General features: G+C 39.6%; 1 protein-coding gene and 1 long non-coding RNA gene across 5 annotated transcripts in view; one reads left to right on the top strand and one right to left on the bottom strand.

Annotated features, from left to right (window-relative positions):
* Positions 1-508: 508 nt before the first annotated feature.
* The window catches only part of LOC140482880 (uncharacterized), a 111753-nt gene continuing 96989 nt past the window's right edge, over positions 509-15272 (bottom strand). The window contains exons 2-4 of one of the 3 annotated variants that reach the window (XR_011961800.1): positions 5016-5247; positions 3262-3498; positions 509-2262 (exon numbers count right to left, since the gene is read on the bottom strand). This is a non-coding gene — a long non-coding RNA (uncharacterized lncRNA). The other 2 variants (XR_011961801.1, XR_011961802.1) reach the window with 2 other exon arrangements.
* Positions 5226-15272, top strand: part of LOC140482878 (forkhead box protein N2-like) — a 68148-nt gene continuing 58101 nt past the window's right edge. Inside the window, exons 1-2 of one of the 2 annotated variants that reach the window (XM_072580603.1) lie at positions 5226-5353; positions 8778-8856. The gene's annotated coding sequence lies outside the window, so the exon portion shown is untranslated. Of the gene's footprint in view, positions 5354-6010; positions 6168-8777; positions 8857-15272 lie in introns of those variants that run through there. The other variant, XM_072580604.1, reaches the window with a different exon arrangement.

The raw sequence follows: 15272 nt of genomic DNA, 5'->3' as shown, positions 1-15272 counted from the left end.
TTTTTCAAATTTTAAATGAATTTCAGAGATTGATAGATTCTTGTTGTCTCGAGGAATTAAGGGCTACGGGGAGAATGCGGGTAAGCGGAGTTGAAATGCCCATCAGCCATGAATGAATGGCAGAGTGGACTCGATGGGCCGAATGGCCTTACTTCCACTCCTATGTCTTATGGAATGAACAAATATATAATTCTATTAAAATATTCAGAGCATTTCTGGGTTTCGTAAAACATCAGGCTGGAAGCAGAAATTATTTGCAGTATCCCTCCTTTTAGAATGCCTTTTTGAAAAACAAAAGATCGCTGAACCACTGAGGGGGAAATCATCTCTCAGTGCTATCTACGTTGGTAGTTTGTGACCTTCAGCAGTTTCAAGCTCACCTGCAAAGATACCAGTCTTCCCTGCTGTCAGATTTTAGAATCTTGGAGCACAGAAATAGGACATTTGTTCCATTATCCTTGTGTGGACTCACTGAAAAAGCAATCCAATTGATCCCACTTTGCTGCTCTTTTTCCACAACATCACAATTTTAATTATTTTAAATATAAAACAGTCTTGGAACTCACATTTAAAAAATGGACACTGGATACAGTAGCAGGGGGCTGCCGGATTACATGGCACACATCAGCATCAAGGAAGGGCAGAAAGTATACAAAAAGAATTAAAATTAATTTTTGCAATTCTCCTTCATCTGAAATTATTTCATGTCCAATTGTTTATTTTTGATGTCTAATTACTGTCACTTAGCTAAACATGGCAGTCTGCGGCTTTGAGGTAAATTACCAATCAATCATTATTAATGATTTTAATTGAGGAAGGAATTTGGCTTAGAAACTTTGAATAGTGCTAAAGGTCTCCATACACTTGGACAAATGGACTTTCTAATTTGAAAAGCAACTGCCAAATATCAGCTTGCACTTTGCACTCGATCATCAATAAAGTGTTCAAACCAAAATGTCAGTCATGGGAAAGATTTGCTTCGGTTACCACTAAACATTAGCAACAAGTCAGCTTTGCAAACTACTCTGAACTTGACAGAAATTTTCATCACAGGTATCAAAAAAACTCAATTCGGCAGCTTTAATTGGAAAATGACCAACAGGTCAAAGTAAACTATACTTACTATTATATATTATTGTCGAAGTAGCTTTTTTCCCTAGAGACTGCAGAAGAAAATGGAGCAGTTTGGGAGGTTTCCATATTACTTTAGCAAGGTGGATGAGATAGGTACCTTAAATATGAAGCCGAAACCATTGATTCAGTTCACTTGCAAAGCACTTAACTTGGAGTCAGCACTGCAGACAGAAAAGCCCATCTGTAGTCACCACTTACGCTTTATGACCTCAGTCTGCACCAGAAACACATTAAAGTGGTATCCATAGTAATCAGATTGAATAACTAGCTTTCAGTAAGTAATATATTTTAATGCTGGATAACCAACAATCACGAACACACAGGAGATGAAATTTAAGTCTGGTGGGGTTTGCAACAAATGGTAGCAGATCGGCCACAAATTGCTCATCCCATCTGACATTCCACTGATGACGTGTATTTATACAGCACCTTTGACATAATACAGCACCTCCAGATGATTCTCAAGTGTCATAAAGCAAAAGTTGACAGTAAACCACATTAGACAATATTTAAAGTCTGTTTAAAGTAGGTTTTAAGGAAAGCCCTTAGGGAGAAAAGTGGGGGCTGAAAACATCTCAGGATGGAGTTCTAGTACTTTGAGCTGAGCAGTTGGACCCATGCTCATCAATGTTGGAGCAATTAAAATTGGGCATATTCAAGAGACCACAATTCGGTGAGTACAGATATCTTGGAGGGATTAAAAAGGAAAGGCTTACATTTATTTGTACAGCACCTTTACATCATTATTCCTGATGAAGGGCTTTTGCCCGAAACGTTGATTTCGCTGCTCGTTGGATGCTGCCTGCACTGCTGTGCTCTTCCAGCACCACTAATCCACCTTTACATCATCGCTAAGTTCCAAAGTGCTTTACAGCCAATGAACTAGTCTTGAACTAAGGTCACTGTTGTGTTACTTGAAATGGGGCAGCCAGCTTGTGAACAGCAATATGATAACAAACAGAATGCCTGTCCTTGTAAGGCTGTCCTTGGTTGCTGAATAAAGTGGATTAAGGGTGATGGCCTAGTATTTTATCATTAGACTGTTATTCCAGAGACCCAGGTCATGTTCTGAGGACTGAGGTTTGATTCTTGCCACGGCAGACGGAGGAAGTGGAATTCAAGAAATATCTGGAATTAAGAGTTGAAAGATGATTATGAATCCATTGCTGATTGTTGGAAAAACACATCTACTTCACTAAACTTCTTTTGGGAAGGAAACTGCCTGGTCTGGCCAACACATGATTCCAGACCCACAGCAACATGGTTGACTCTTAAATGCCCGCTGGGCAATAGATGCTGGGCCAGCCAGCGATGCCCTTGTACCATGAACGAATAAAAAAAATGACCATGACACCAGGGATAACTCCCTTTTTTGTACTCCATACCACACGTATGTCCATCTTAAAGAACAAACACTACCTCAACCGAATGTCGCATCTGAAAGACTGCACCTAGGGTAACACAGCACACCTTCAGTACGAATTTGGAGCATTCTCTTAGATTATTGGGCTATCATTTCTAGTGCAGAATTTGAACACACAACTTAATGATTATGAGGCAAGTGTACAACTCACTGAGGCACAGATAGCTGAATGGCCTTCTGCTGTGGTGTATGACACATAACATGATTAGGAAAATCAGTAGAATGCGAGGATGACGTTGATCTGCAAACGGCAACTGATGCTGGACTAATTGTTAATTCTAAATCTGAGATTGGTAGATTTTGTTAATCAAAGGTATTAGAAGGTACAGGGCAGAGGTAGGTGTATACAGTTAATTTGCAAATTAGCAACGATTTCAATGAATGGTAGAACAGGCTTGACAAGCTAAATGGCCGACTACTGTTCCTATAACAGGTACATCTGAAGTTAACTCCTGAAGTTAAATCTCATCTCGAACAATGCTTGTATTTGGAATATATATAAAAAGATTTCCCCCCAAAAAATACTTTATTTTTCCACACTTATGAAAATACATTTTGTAACAGTTCAACATTGTCTTTACTTAAAGTGCAAAATAGATCAGTTTCTTTCAATACAGTGTGTGACATACTGAGATGCATTTCTACACATATGGATACAGTTTGTATTCATTTCACATCAACTATACAACCCAAAAGGTTTTTACATAGTTTCCAGCTCCTGGTGTTTTCCCATTGCGTTTCTGCAGCAGGTGGGCCAAGTTCTGGTACTTCTCTCAACACACAGCACAGGAACTCGGAAACTGCCAGGCTGTAATACTCGATTGTTGATTGCTCTTTGCATGGGTCAACCTGAAGGTTTTAGGCAGACAAAAATGTATCTTTTACTGTGATGATGGCCCTCCAGCTGCTGATGTTGAACTTTATGCATTTCTGCAAACAGCCTGTAGAGCACAGGATTCTGCATTATGGAGCTGCTCAAGATGAATCTTGACAAAAAACATTTAACCTTTTTCCAGATCTATTTTTAAGGAATGTGTTTTTGAAAAGCAAAGGTGCTTGGCTGTCCCTTCACCACCTCACTCAGCATGTGGAGGGATTCTCACCACTAGCAAAGCTACACCTTGGAGTTAGCTTAATAGCTCTGACACTTAAACATTCAGCAAAATTATGTCAACAGTTTGCTCAACATTAGGATCTATTCTATCTTCCTCCTACAGGGCCTCAGATGTTACACATTGACCACAGCCTAATGGACTTTGATCAAAATGACTTTTCTACAGAAACATTTTCAGAAGGGATAGGTGGTACGCATGCATATGGTCTAACTGACCTGAGCACGTCCCAGCACCTTCAAATAATCTGATATAACAATGAATGGGGCAGAAGATCATTCAGGCTAGTTCCCAAAGAACACAGCCGCACTTTTGCAAGGTTTACTATGTGAACTTACAACAGAGGCAAGATGTTGATACCATCTATGTACAGGGGCCTTTGACCTTCACAGCTCTGCTTGATTCTAAATTTGAAAGGAAATCTTCTGATTCCTTTCTAGGAGTGAAACTGCACTACTGATCTTTATGTAGAACAATTCAAATCAACTATAGATTCCTTCCCCAAAACCTATTTTGAAGAGCACACCCATTATCTGGGTCTCTGGATATTTTGTCAAAGGCCTCTTCATTGTCCAAACTGGTGATGCATGATTCCATACTCCTGTACTGCACATCAGCAATCAAACACCTGAGTAGCATGAGCTGAAAGCAGTGCAGGTATGATCCAGGTCACTAACTCCAGAACAGACTTGTCCAATTAGTGATAATCTTGGTCTGAATTTCGCTGCAGACATGTGACCTCTTTGAAGAATGCATATGCTACTCAAAACAGTCACTGCAATCAAGTGACTCAGTTAGTGATGACACCAACAAACATTTGATAATTTGTTCAGTGAGGCTAGTTGTGCCTATTCACAAGAGCAAGTAACTCAGCTGCATGGACCTTCTCAATTTCTCAAACGTATATAATGAACTTTTTACGCAAACAATGTCAATTGGAGGGATCGCTGATTTCATGTGTTTTCAATTACTGATACGCCTGAAAATATCAAAAGAAAGCATTTGTTTAAAGCTACTTCAGCGAAATAATCAACATACCACCTTAAAACCCAGAGCAAAGGCATTTACGTACGATGCATACTTGTATCACGTGAACTGAAAGTATTAGCAAAATGCAAAAGAATGTATTTTTAAAAGTCCTTAAACGCATTGAATTCTCCGAATCAACCACTCGTCATCAGCATCATTATTTCCATTAAAACCTTAAAGGCTTTACCGCCAAAATGACGTAGAGGAACCCCCGAGGCCTTTGGCGCTTTCTGCCGACTGCAATTATGCATTCACCCAACTTCCACCCCCCCACTTTAAAAAAAATGATGGAAAAATACACGAAAATTAATGCTTACGAATTTATTTTTGCTTCGGCCGAGTGACTCCGTCCCCTTTTTCCTCTCTGTGAAGGTACTGTACTGCCTTACTGTGGGATACAGACAGACATACACAAAGCGGCGAGGCTGGGGCCATCTGCTGCTGGCAGGGGAGGGGTTCCAGGCGGCGGCACGTTACCATAGCAACATCAGGGGATTTCGTGGCGTTCTTTGGAGTTTCTCGCTTCTTGGTTCGGCTGAGAAGCAGCTGCTAGCTCAAGATTCGGAAAGCAAAGGGAAAAGGATATACATATAAATAAATATTCAAAATAGGGGGAAGCAGTTTCATGGACTGCAGCGCTACGTGTCGGAAAATCGTGAGTATCAACGTATTATTTTAAATGAGAAGTGGGTGCCTTTAATAAAGGAATCGAGGAGCAGTTTGGTTTCTAACTATGAGAGCCACTGAAGGTTCCCCTCGTGCTTCGAATTGTATCCTTTTCTCCTTGTTCGAAGAGAACGTTCCCTGGGAATCGGTGTCCGAACGTTCGAACTCCGCCAGGCTGAGCTTGCACTTTCTAACACACCAAAAATCTTGTCCTACTTAGAAATTATTTTTAAAATGTACGCCGTGGGCGGATTTTGACTACTTCCCCCTTCCCTCCATGAGCTGCGATTTCATGATTTTAGTATGGTAAAGTGTGAAAGTATTTTTAAGGCCAACCTGAAAATACGTTGTTTTTGTTTTAATTTAAAATGATTTTTTGCGGACTTTATACTTTTTTTAACGTGAGAAGTCGTAATCGTGTAATATTTGATTGGATTCGGATGCATGTAGCATTTTCCGTTTTGTCGTGTCGCCTTTAACTTCCTCATTATGAGTCGTTTTTATTTTTGTGGGTTTTTTTTTCTTGGTCGGTGCATTTGAGATTTGTCTGTTTGAACTGGCTAGTTCGCCCAACGCTTTTGGTTGCAGACGAAAATAAATATTCGCCGATTATTTTCTTTAAAAGCATTTGTTTAACGGGGGCCCGGATTCTAGGCCTGGCGGAGAATGGGAAGTTCGGTAGACGGGTTCTCGATCGTGTCAGTTTCCTGAATGAGATGTTGCAGCTTGTCGAGAGAGCGCTGAAAACTGACAGGTCCACGTGGTCGGAATGAGGAGACAGGAAGCGCCACCGCCCGGCCTTAGTGAGATAGCCCTCAAGCCTGATTTCCTCTCCAAACCCCCCCCCCCCCCAAAAAAAACCACTTTATGATAAATCAAACTCTCTTCGCCATGTCCGTATATCTGTTCTCCCCACCCAGAATAAATGATGTACAATCTCATGCGGCTTGGCTAAACAAACGCAAGGCGATCTGTTTTCTTCAGGGATTGGCCGAAAGGTTTTCTTTCTTTTAGGACTTAAATTGTCAATTGATCGAATCCTTGCTAGAATACCATTTAACCGCTGTGTATCTTGGATAATGCGATTAACATTCTTCAAGAAATTCAGTAAGATTATTGGTGAAGCAGTACTTAGACAATCATAATTACTGTACAGAGGAAGTCTGGATGCTAAAATTCGTGTATTGCAGGTTTTATACGAGATTTTTCAACTCTAAATATTTTCCACTCCCGTAGGCCCCACTTCATGGCCAATTCACAATTGTCATCCAAATAACCTTCTTTAATGTGTTAGCTTGGATAATGCTTAAGAGTCATTGAAGAAGCATCACTGACAAGCTCCATCTTGTCATTTTTAAACGAGCATATACAAACAATTCAACTGGAGCTTCCCCTTGGGGCACAAAGGTCAATATTTTGCCCCTACATCCTGGCTGAGAACAGTTGTCGATTTGCTATGTTTGGATTACTTTATTGCATGTAAGCTATTGCTTGGGAATATACATGTGCATTAATAAGGTTGTATTGAATATGCAGCACAGGCCATTCAGCCCAACCACTCGAACCACTTCAGCTTCCTCTCATCTTTCCACATCTAAACCGAACATAGAAACATCTTCTCTCTCAAATGGATCTATACTTTTGCTTCAACAACTCTGAAAGTGAGTTCCCCATTCCCTGTTCAGTAGGCTAAATGCTGCTCAAATTTCAAATATACACAGATTCCAGAATTGCCAACAAATTTTCCTTCTGTTGGGTATAGGGGGTCTTGTGGCACAGTAGTAGTGTCCCTACTTCTGACCTAATGAGGTTTGGGTTCAAGTCCCATGTACTCCAGAGGTTTGTAGTAATATCTGAGCAGCCTGATTACAAAAGATATCAATTCCTAATGGAATCCCTGAGGTGTGGCATGGTGTCAAAACTGATCATCTGCTGACTCCCAAATCCAGCTGAGATAAATGACTTTTTATAACTTGAGGGAGGAGTCATGGATTAAATTAATTTCCTCTAAATATAATCTTGTATATATTGAATATGTAAGCATAGAAGAAAACAATGCATTCATATATTTTAAATGTCCTCAACTTCTCACATGGCTTTTGAGGAAGCAACCACATATTTCAACTTGGATATTCTACTGCTTCCTACCCATCAATAATCTGAATAGAATGTACTCTAACCCCTCACCGCTTTACTCTGTTTAACTATCCATGGCCATTTCCATCCTGAGTACTCCATTCTTTTCATTCAAAGAGCAAGCTTCTCTCAGGCTGTTCTGCTGGGGACACTGTAATATGACATTATTCAGTAATAGCTCAGGGGTGACAATCATACCACAAAAACAATGCAAAGCAGTGGGGGAGGATTTGATTTCATGTTAAAAAGATGACAATTTTGTTAGCAATACTTTGGATGACCTCTACTTGTGAATTGGAGATGCTGGTGTTGGACTGGGGTGTACAAAGTTAAAAATCACACAACATCAGGTTATAGTCCAACAGGTTTATTTGGAAGCATTCGCTTTCAGAGCACTGCTCCTTTAGGTGGTTGTGGACTCCACAATGCTTCCAAATAAACCTGTTGGACTATAACTCGATGTTGTGTGATTTTTAACATTCTACTTGTGAAGGAGAACATTAGCCAGGGTTCATGTTTCTGATCACTATCCACAAGCTCCCACAGGCGAGTCTGAATAATAGATAAGATAGATTACTCATGGTCATGATGTACCACAGCCCACCAATACTCATTGTGTGGACTACTGCACATCTCAGACAAAATACTCAATGACTATATGTTTCTGTAAGGCTATTGAGCCAGTACCTAAAGAACAAAAAGGGAGAAAAAAAACATATTATTATGTTTGTATATGCAATGATGGTTAATATTATTCTTCAGTTCTTTCTGCCCGAAAATAGTTCTGATCCACAGGTTAGGTAACAAGAAAGGTCTTCATTCCACTCTGTACTACTGGCACCTATCTGACTTTTAGCCATCCAACCCAACTGTCTCTTAGAGTTTTGAGTTTCTGTGATAACATGCACATTTATATGCATATTGTAGTTCGGAGGTATAAATAGTAATGGTAAAAGTTCTAATAATTGTTCTATCACATGGCTGACCATGAATTTCTCCCACTGTTGTAACTTCTGCTAACATACTCTAATGCAAGAGGCAAGTTCATATGCAACCTATTTTGGGGGCATTTGAATGCACATTCCTTGGCTATTGAGTCCTAGAGTGGGACCTGAACCTGGAGTTTATATCTGAGGACGTGATGCTACTCACTGTGTCACAAGTCCTTGAACATAGTATCGTTATAGATGATAAAGCTAGCTTTTTCAACAGAATCCTTTTTTTCAGGAAAGTTTTCGAATTCTGTCTGAGTCTGTCTTTTCTTATTTAAATTGCAGGACTTCAATTGAAATGACTATCTTGTGCTGACATTGACCAATTGAAGTTTGATTGAACTGATTAGAATATAATCCTTGGGTAAGTGTGAAAGATCATGATGTCACTGCACTTTTCTTCCAATGGTTATTTGCTTTTTATTTCCTACTGTAAATTTGTACAGTGGCAGCAGCACATGTACTTGTAGGTCACCATTACTGACACTTTGCAATCAATGATGCAAGCTAGGCCAACACTTTTCCTAGCCATTATTAAATACTTCAATACAAGCATTGAAAATATCAAGTTATGAGATTTCTGCATTCCCCCAACTAAATTGTTTCACTATTGCTGTGCCTTCAGTTGCCTAGGCCCAAGGTCTGGCATTCCCTCCCTACACCCTTCCACTCTGTACCTTGGATTTACCATAAGGTATTTGTTAAAATCTACTACTTTGATCAAGTTTTCTGCAGTCCTCACTTTTGCCTACTTTGATCAAGTTGTCAGACCTAATATTTTCTTGGCTCACTGTCACACTTTGTTTTATAATGCCTCCTGTGAAATGCCTGTGCTATTTCGTAATGTAAAAAGTGTATATAAATACAGCTTGTTGTAACTTAAGAGGAATCTTGCCTCTTTTAGTCATTTCTTTTTGATGGTTAAAGAGCCCTAGTTTCTTCAATTGTCCCTCATAACCTAATTATTAGCCTTCTGATTACACTGTACACCATCATGACTACAATGTGATTGCTCTCTTTCACTGTGTTCATCACTACTCCAACTCTTCATCTCTGCCCTCATCATTTTAACTTGACTTTGAGTTTTCAGTTCCAATTTCTGAAATTCAAGAACTGTCTCTCACCCTTTTTTTGTGAGGGCCTTGCTTACTTTTCTTTTTCCTCTGCTTTTAACCGTTTATCTCTCAGGCCCCTTGGGCCAGAAGCCTAATTCCTGATGAAGGGCTTATGCTTGAAACATTGATTCTCCTGCTCCTCGGATGTTGCCTGACTGGCTGTGCTTTTCCAGCACCACACTCTCCAACTTGCTCACTTGCTATAAAACTTCCAAAGTGACTACTTCTGCTCCTGGGAAACTCTTAGTGACTGAAAGTGTCATTATTACACACGCGTACCCTATTCAAACCAACCAAATGCAACACCTGAAACAAAAGACACCAACACTGCCTTTGAGTCTAATTATCCTAAACTCAACCTAGAATTAGGATTTTGATCCTGGATACGCCCCTAGTTTGTTATGGACCAGACTAAACCTCCTCAAAATATATTAAGGAGCTAGCTTAGACCTTAACTCTTTCTTATTTTAAAGGCAAATGCCAGGTGCTGGCTTGGATGCAATTTGATTGGTCAAACTACTAGATTTGAAGTAAAACACACTTTATTCATACACTACAGCTAAAATAAAAACAAAATTAAAATAAAATAAAAGAACTGGCTTACTTACAACTCTATTGAAGTGATTAATGAATTAATCTATATAAACTCCTCCTACTAATTAATGCAATATAGTAATTTCCGATAAACACACTCTAGGTAAAGGCAAATTCAGCAATATCGATTGTCTCACAGGCAGTTCTCTAGATCAGGAGGAAAGAAACATTGATTAAACTGTGTGTGTGTGTGTGTGTGTATATATTATATATCTATAGCAGGGAGCAGCTTCCAAACCCAGGTTCATGACCCCAGAAATTGGTGCTAAAATGAAAGATCCTAGTTCTGTGGGAGCTTGACGACACCCATTAGTCTGCTTCTATTGTCCCAACCTGGGGGGGGTGGGGGGGAAGACAACCAAGACCTCACAAGCTGCTTACTTTGGGCTTTGAAGCAGACTGATCTGCACCTCAGATCTTAACTTTTCTTAATTTAAAAAAACACACAAAATACACATCCTTAAAGTCATAGTATCATTATAACAAGTATCTCTAGGTCTGTTAGCTGACACGAGTAATATGGAGAATTTTAGAAGTAATTAATGACATGATAAGTACACTTGTAAAATCGCAATGAGATGAGACAGAATCAGCATGATTCGTCAAAGGGAAACTGATAAATCTATCCAGGGTTGATAAGAAGGAACCGTTGTATATTTAGATTTTAAGAAGACCTTTGATAAGATGCTTTAGAGGAAATTGTTTCACAACATTAGAGATCACAGATCTAAAATAATGTATTAATATGGGTTGAGGATAGGTCTTTACATAGAAATACAATAGTAGAAATTTAATGGTTTACTTTCAGAATGTCATGCTGTACCACAGATCAGTGTTGGCTCAGCTATATACAGTCTACGTTAATAACTTAAATGAGAGGACTAAGCATGATGCATCTAAGTAGGTAAATATGTAAGCTGTGAGGAGGACGCAAAGAAGCTGAAAAGAAATATAGATCATTCAGCAAGTTTGTAGCAGATAGGGTAGAATATCAGAAAGTGTGAAATTATCTAGTTTGGTAGGAGGAATGGAAAAGCAGAATTGTTTTCAAATGTTTGGAGACTGGAAATGTTAAAGAATTTAGAAATCCTTATACACAAAATACATCAAGATGATGTACAGGTACACTAAGCAATTAGGAAGTCAAGTGGCATATTGGCCTTCATAGCAAGGGGGTGAGAGCATAAGAATACAGAAATCTTGTTGAAATTTTGTTGAAATTTGCAGAGACCACCAGTGGTATACTTGCCTTACAGGGAGTGCAATAAAATCCACTAGAATGATTTTTCAGATGAGAGAGAAATTCTATGCAAAGAGGTTGAGTAGAATGAGTCTATGAAGTTTGGAAGAGATGAGAGAATGAACTCAACTGAAACATAAAATTCTTAGAAGGTTTGACAAGGCAGATGAGGCAGCTGTTTCTCTAGTTAGTCTAAAACAAGGAGTAATCATTTTAGGATAAGCGTTTGACCATTTAGGATTGAGATAAGATGATCTTTCTTCACTGAGGATTTGAATTTTTGGAATTCTGTGGATGCTTAGTTGATGAGATGAAAATGCTTTTGGGCACTAAGTGAATCAAGATATGTGACAATAGGACAGAAAAGCAAAGGTGATCTGAAGTTCATCCATGATCTTATAAAATGGTGCAGGTTTGATGGCTTTTCTTTGTTCTTTTGAAGGAAAAATAATTTGAGGGGGACAACAGAGAGTTCTGTTCCCCATGGAATCAAGCACTTTAGCATGATTCACTGATTTCTGATGTAAGAAGGAACATTTTGTTTAATTAGAAGAATTTTGGTGGGGGGGGGAAGGTGGCAAAGACAAGATGGGAGCGTGTGATCTTGGTTTTAAATGTGGTTGAGTTCTGAGCAAGTTACTTGTTGGTAGAAACTAGTGGGAAAAGAATTTTTATTGTCCAATTCAGTATTGAGCCAATGTGTCTGCTACTGTCAACAATAAAACCATTGCACATTCAATATTCTAAGCAGCACATTCAGTTCACACAAAAGCTACAAAATGCTTCATTTTGTATGAACCAGTCACTTATTCATTTTTCTCTGGTTTGAAATCAAATTCCTTAATTTTAGCTGTGTTGTGAAGGGTTTTGGAATATATCATGTAATCTACAGGTCATTCTCATCCTGTTTGATTTCTTCACGATGTCAGAAAGTATTAATATATAAGATAATATTCCTTTAGTTAGGGGTAGTCTATTCGCTTGGATAAAGGGTCGCAGGAACTTGGGATTAATTAATCCTTTTGAGGGTGGCATGAAGTTACTAGTGGGGTGCTACAGGGTTTGGTCCTCAGGGCTCCAAATATTTACAATCTATGTTGACTTGGATGTGGGTAGAAAGTAATAGAGCCAGAGTTGCAGATCTGACAAAAATAGGCGAGAAAGTAAGTTGCAGTGAAGAAATAAGAAATTTACAAATGGTTATGGATAGGTTGGGTGAATGGGCCAAAATGTGGCAGATGAAGTTTAACTTGAATAAGTGTGACATTATCCATTTTGGTCAGAGGAATAGAAAGGCAGCTTATTATCTAAATGGAGAGAAGCTTCAGAGTGCTTTGGTTCAGAGGGATCTGAGTCTATTCTTGCATGAGCTCCAGAAAATTAATATGCAGGTGCAGCAGGTAGTAAAGAAGGCAAATGCAATTTTGGCATTTTATTGCTAGAGAAACAGCGTATAAAAGTAGGCAGGTGTTGCTGCAACTGTACAAGGCATTAATGAGACTGCATCTGGACTATTGCATATAATTTTAGACCCCTGACTCAAGGAAGCAAATAGCTGTACTGGAGGCAGTTCAAAAGAGGTTCACTAAATTGATTCTAAAGTTGAGGGATTTGTCTTGTGAAGAGAGATTGAGCAGTTTAAGCCTATACTGTCTGGAGTTTAGATGAATGAGGATGTCTAATTGAGACATATAAGATACTAGAGGAGATTGGCAAAGTACTTGCAGAAACGATGATTCCACATGTGGGACAATCTAGAACAAGAAGTTGTAGTTATAGGAAAAGTGGTAGCCAACTTAAAAGATGAGAAAAAATTACTTCTCTCTTCAAAGGTTGTCAATCTTGGATTTCACAACCTTGGAGCAGTACTATGGATGCTGGGACATTTTGTAAACTTAAGGAGGCGATAGACAGATTTTTAGTTGGTAAGGGGCTGAAGGGTTATGGAGAGTGGGCAGGAAAGTGGAGTTCGGGCAGAGACAAGATCAACCATGATTATATCAAATGGCTTAAGGGGCTAAATTACCTACTCTTGTTTTCCTAGTTCTTGTGTGCTATTCTTACTGCATCTCTGATTTTAAATTTGTGTTCATTCCAATATCATAGAATTTTACAGACCCAAATGAGGCCATTTGACCCATCGTATCTATACCAGCTCTCTAAAGTGCCACCCAGCTAGTCTTATTGTTGAGCTCTATTTCCATAGCCCTCTAACATCTTCACTTTCAAATATATATCCATCTTTCTTTTGAAATCTCCTATGGAATCCACCTTCACACTCTCCCAGCTAGCACCTTTTCAAATCCAAATAACTTGAGTCATGAAGTTTCTCCTCATCTCACTCCAGTTCTCTTGCTGACAGTCTTGAAGTTGTGACCCCTAGTTACTGACATACCAAATAGTGGAAACAGAATATCTATCTTAACCCTGGCAAAATTGTTCATAATTTTAAACACCTCAGTAAGGTCAAATTTGATTTTTCATTGCTACAAGGTGAATAAGCCCATTTCTCTAATCCTTCCTTGTTTGTAAAATCTTTATTTCTGATATCATTCCATCATCCAGAACATTTTCTCCAATATGGCTGCTGAATATATAGGCCTTGCACTAAAGATTCCACATTCATTTGGAGGGAAATCATAATATTTCAAATGTTCCTAGCTGTTAGTGAAGTTTACATTACATTACAGTGTGGAAACAGTCCCTTCAGCCCAACAAGTCCACACCAACCTGCCGAAGCGCAACCCACCCATACCCCTACATTTACCCCTTTCCTAACACTACGGGCAATTTAGCATGGCCAATTCACCTGACCCCCACATCTTTGGACTGTGGGAGGAAACCGGAGCATCCGGAGGAAACCCACGCAGACACTGGGAGAACGTGCCGGGTCTCTGGCACTGTGAGGCAGCAGTGCTAACCACTGTGCCACCGTGCCGCCCATTGTTCCATCGTTGACAAGAACGAAACTGTTCTCAGCTTTGCAGTTTCTTGCTCTCTCCCACTCCTTCCTTGCTGTCTACCTTGTAGCTTCCTGCTCTCTGCCACCTCCTCCTCCAGCCTTGCTTTTTATCCCCAGCTTCCATAAGCCCGCATGCAAGCCTTCTGTTAACCCTGAAAGTTTATGAATTCCTCAGAGGGCAGACAGCTATCTTGGCAAAAAAGGCAACTCTTCACCCCATTTATCCATCCAAGCAAAAAACGGCAGTTCCCAATCCTGGCTCCCCCTTTCAGCTTGGCTCCAGTACCTGCCATTCCCTTTGTTTTATTTTGGCAAAATGATAAATGCCCCCTGGCTCTGGCCTTTTGCTGCTCCAGCTTGCTGCCACCCTTCTTCCCCACTTCCCTGCTCTTGACCTTCCCCAGCCCCAACTTCTCTCTCTGCCCACCACCCCCTCCACCCCCTTACCCAATCCAACCCCTTAGGCATTTTCCATGTAAACTATAAATTAGTCAAAAGCATTTCTAATTGCCTTTTAAATGCTCGGGAATCCGATTCTATTACCATTTCGGGTAGTACATTCCAGATCTTAACTTCTTCAAACAGAGTTTTGTATTTTTCTGTAGCTCTTTCACAAATTATTTTGATTTTGAATACCTCTATTGCCTTCTCTGCTTAGAATCATTGAATAGTAGAGCACAGAAAGAAGCTACTCAACCCATGCTCTGGCACTTTTGGAGAGTATTCATTTCCAATCATACAGTACTAAAGAGGCCCTTTGGCCCTTGCAGTCTATATTGCCAAAAATACACCACAACTTACACTTGTCCCACTTTCTCACACTAAGTACTTTTTCTGTAAAGATTTGACATGATTTCTTTGATTTATGT

This window comes from Chiloscyllium punctatum, chromosome 11 (assembly GCF_047496795.1).
Source record: "Chiloscyllium punctatum isolate Juve2018m chromosome 11, sChiPun1.3, whole genome shotgun sequence".
NCBI lineage: Eukaryota > Metazoa > Chordata > Chondrichthyes > Orectolobiformes > Hemiscylliidae > Chiloscyllium > Chiloscyllium punctatum.
The sequence above is the reverse complement of the archived record's forward strand: the minus strand, read 5'-3'. Positions and strand labels throughout refer to the sequence as shown.